Source organism: Myotis lucifugus, unplaced genomic scaffold (genome assembly GCF_000147115.1).
Source record: "Myotis lucifugus unplaced genomic scaffold, Myoluc2.0 scaffold_555, whole genome shotgun sequence".
Lineage (NCBI taxonomy): Eukaryota > Metazoa > Chordata > Mammalia > Chiroptera > Vespertilionidae > Myotis > Myotis lucifugus.
The window spans coordinates 468,721-473,248 of record NW_005871603.1 but is presented as its reverse complement, the minus strand read 5'-3'; positions in this window follow the sequence as shown (position 1 = coordinate 473,248).

The window sequence follows — 4,528 nt, the reverse complement described above, 5'->3', positions numbered from 1 at the left end:
TCCCACCCCACCTCCTCTCAAAGCCTGGGAGCCTGCTGCACCCACACCCTCCTCGCTGCCCCCCACCTTCAACCTCCTGCGCCAGCCCAAGGACAGGTGCTGCAAGCTCTCCGTCAGCTGAGGGAGGGCAGGCTGGAGTCCATGGGCCTGGCCTCTTTCAGGAGGAGCCCTTCTGTCACCTCCTCTGCTTCCCAGAGAAGAGCGCTGAGTGCTGACGGGACACACAGCTAATTAGTCCCTTGGGTGTCTTGGCAGAAACCTGTGAACAGGCCAGGGAGGGGTGCCCGGGGCTGGAGGGAGGTACGCACCCAGGAAGGTCCCGCAGAGCGCCATCCTGGCTGAACAGGTAAATCTCCACCCTGAAGCCTGGACACTCGGTCACTTCATGCTGGGGAAAGTTGCTGCACAAACTTCTGTGTCCTAGGGCCCTGGAGAGCCCCTTCTCACCCAGCCAATCAGAGCAAAGAGCAGACAATCACAAATTAATGCCTTGCCAATGAGGCTCCTTTCCCCACACAATGGGCCCCAGCCCAGACAAAGAGCCCCGCCTGCAGGTGGGGAAGAGGAACGGCCCCTCGCAGTGAGCCAGGGAGGCGCCTTCCAAAGAACGCTTCCCCCTCCCTCCACCCCTTCCTTCCCTGAGCTCCTCTTCCCTTCCCTTCCCTCTCCCCTTCCCTCTCCTCTACCCCCCTCCCCTTTCCTCTCACCTTCTTCCCCCCACCTTTCCTCTCTACCTACTTCACCCCAGACCAAGCCAGGGCAGAAACCAGTGTGATGGGGGGCAGGATCGGTCTGGGGAGTCCTGGCTTGACCCCAACATAATCACTGACTGCCTAAGGGACAGGCCCTGGGGCCCTGGAACTATGGGCTCCCCACCACCAAACTGGGGAGCCCTGGTGGGGGTGGGGGAAGGTAAACGGAGGACCAGAAACCCACCTCTCAGGGATGGAGGCTTAGGAGGGAGGAACTTGAGTTTGACCTCTGGCAGCTCAGCCCAGACCAGCGTGGGGAGGGGCGGGGGTGACCTTTCTAGGACAAGTCCTCCTGCCTCATCCCCTGTCCCCATCCTTCACTGCCCACACGGCTTTGTTTATGCAAAGTTTGGCCCATCCCAGACCTGGCTGGACACTCCCAGCCTGGAGCCTGGCTTCTGCTCACCCTGAGACAACTCAAGTCTCACCTCTGGGAGGTCGCCATCCCACCCTCCATCTGGCTACCCCCCTGCCTATAAGTGGGGCACAGGCTGCTGATGGTCTGGGTGTGAGTTGGGGGCAAGACACACTGCAGGGGGATGCTCAGGACTCCAGGTTGAGCTTGAGCCATTGGTGGGGGCAGTGCCACTCACTAATGGGGGAGGGAGCAGGTGTGTGGGAATCTATGTGGGTTCCAGTCTGAGGCTCAGGGCCAAGATCAGGCTGGAAATAAAAGGTGAGTCCTCTGATGAGTGAGGTTGGTGAGCGTGCAGGGCGAGAGGGGCAGAGCAGAGGCAGGTGGGGGAGGAGCAGGTGGGACAGGTGCGAGAGCCCCTGTAGGCGGTCACTGTCCCTTGTCTGCAGCGACCCCCGTGCTAACAGAACAGAGCTGACCTTGGGAGAGTTATCTGGCCCTTCTGTGCCTCGGCCGCCTCCTCTTCACAGTGGGTCCCAGGCAGGTAGCACTGACTGGCTGGTGCTGGGTCCCCTCACGCACCCCTGGCTGCCCAGCCTCAGGGACCCAGGAAGCCCTCCTGGCACCACAGACGCCAGGTGCCTGCAGCTCGCAATCCTCCCCTCCACCTCACCCGCTCCCTAACCTTGGGGAAAACGAGTTCTTCGGATGGAGTTAATTAAGATTGATTATTTAAAGTAAGGATGGTGGAATCTATGAATGCTTGTGCTGTTTCCTTTAATAAAACCAAATGACCTTCTAATCCATCACATGACAAAACCACTTGGACAAGTTCAGAGTCAAGTGAAACAAAGTCAACTACCCTCTGAGGGCTGCAGGGCCCCAGCTCCTCCATGCCCCACACCCCGTGCCCACGCTCCGGCCACCGGCCCTGAGTCAGAATCCTGGAATCAACACTACCCTCCGGCCTGCAGCCCCTAGAGCAGCGGTTCTCAACCTGTGTGTCGAGACCCCTTTGGCGGTCGAACGACCCTTTCACAGGGGTCGCCTAAGACCATCCTGCATATCAGATATTTACATTACGATTCATAACAGTAGCAACATTACAGTTACGAAGTAGCAATGAAAATAATTTTATGGTTGGGTCACAACATGAGGAACTGTATTTAAAGGGCCAGAAGGTTGAGAACCACTGCCCTAGAGCTTCAGGAGCATTTGCCTCTGGCCACAGGGGCCCCTAGGAGGGCTGCCTGTCTCTAGGCTCAGTTCTGGCTGTCAAGGGCAGAGGTCACTCCAGCCCCTCTCAGGGGCTCTGTGTGGCCATGGCCCCTTCCTCCCCATTTCCAGACGCCAGGGCAGCCCTGAGCTCAGCCACCAACGCCAGGGAGCCCTTGGGACATCACCTTTCACAGCTACATGTCCCCTCACAGCCAAGGCTTCCTGTCCCCTCCATGCCGGCTGGTCTCAGGTGCTTCTGCCCAGAGTGAGGCTTCTCAATGCCAGCTGAGGCAGGCTGCCCCACGCGGGGGGGGGGGGGGGGGCCAGGAAGCTGATTGCCATGTCGGATGGCCCCTGCCCCCCACTTGGCTATCTTGGGGTTGGGGAGGCCAAACAGGTTCAGACCTGATCAGGAAGCCCCACTGAGACTTCTAAGTGTGTCTGGGACAGTGAGCAGGGACCAGACGCCTTCTGAGGGAGTGGCCTGCCAGGACAGAGAGCAGCTGGCCAGGTCACAGGGAGGACAGAGACAGAGAAAAAGACCTCCGTGACAGGCAGCCGTGGGAAGGGGCTGGAGGCAAGGGTCAAGGGAGAGGGACACCGGCAGAAGGAGACAGGAGTGGGGACAAAGGAGAGAGCAAGGCAGAGAGGGGAGGCAGAAATCAGGCAGGCCAGACAGACAGACGGACAGAGAAGTGAGGGAAGTGGAAAGGGAGGTGGAAGACAGGAAGCAGTGCTGGTGGAAATCTCCCTGGACTTTGTCCTTCTTGTGGCCTTCCACCCTGCAGGGTCACACCTCATCTGCATGTGTGCGCATGTACCTGTGTGGTGTGTGTGCACGTGTGTGGTGTGGCGTGTGCACTTGTGTAGTGTGTGCATGTGGGTCGTGTGTGTTTATGTGCACACATATGGGAGGATAGAGGGCTCAGCACCTTCTCTGCTCCAAGGTCTGTTTAAATGGCTTTGGAATTCTGCTCCCAGAACAGATGGCCACAGAGATAAAGCGCCCGGAGCCAGACAGAGTGAGGCAGAGGCGTTGCCATGGCAGGCCAGGCTGGTGGCCTCTGCTTATTGGTGGCCATGAGGCTGCTGCCCACAAATGTCAAGACAGCTCATGGGGGGAGCCCTCCAGCAGAGCCCAGGAGGGAACACCCCAGCAGCAACAGTGGAGTTCGGTGGAGCCAGGGGCCACCATATGGCTGCAGGCTTGGGTCTGGGGACAACAGCAGCCTAGTCACATTAGGAGAAACACTCCCTCCAACACTCAGTCCAGAGGGGCCAGAGGTGGAGCTCAGGACAGCTGACCCTGGGTTGTTCTAGCCACACCCAGCAGTGGAGACCAAGAGCCAGCCCACTGGGTGAGTGAAGGAAGAAAGAACAGACCCCAGTCAGCCCATCTCAGATACAGTGCCCTGGGGTGAGGGTGAGGTGCAGGGCCCTCCCATCCCAGCTGGCACCCCAGAGCCCAAAAGAGTGAAAGGGCAGCTGGAGCCCTCAGCAGAGCTAGTCGTGGGGGCCAGATCTGGGCGCAGCAAGCACAGTAACCTCCTGAGGGAGCCAGAGGCCCAACCTGAGGAGGAGGGAGGGGAGACGCTGCCCTGGCACTGTGGAGTCCCCCTGCAGGGTCAACAGTGTGGCTCAGAGTGCCAAGGGCCACAGATCCCGGACAGAGCTGGCCCTGGAGTCCAGCACCATCTGGAGCCACAGCCCAAATCCTGGCCTTCGGCACCACAGAGGCCCCAGTGCTTCCTCCCTAGGAACTCCCTGGGAAAGGTTCTCGGCACAGGGACTCAACGCCTCTGGGTGAGAAAGGCTCCCCCCTCTGCCTGGTCAGCCTAGGGCTGTTCACCTGGCCAGTGGGCCTGGGCCAGGCCAGGACTAGAAGCTCTGTCCAGGGCCCCAAGGCCCCACCTTTCCCTGAGCCCCACCCAGCCTTCATAGGTTAGAGCAGCTTGGAAACTTCCAGACCCTGTGCAATCCTCCCACCCCAACACACACACACACACACACACACACTCACACACGCTCACACACACTCACACACACACTCACGCACACTCACACACTCACACACACTCACACACACTCACGCACACTCGCGCACACTCACGCACACTCGCGCACACTCACGCACACTCACGCACACTCACGCACACACGCACACTTGCACACACACACTCGCACACACATTCACACTCACACT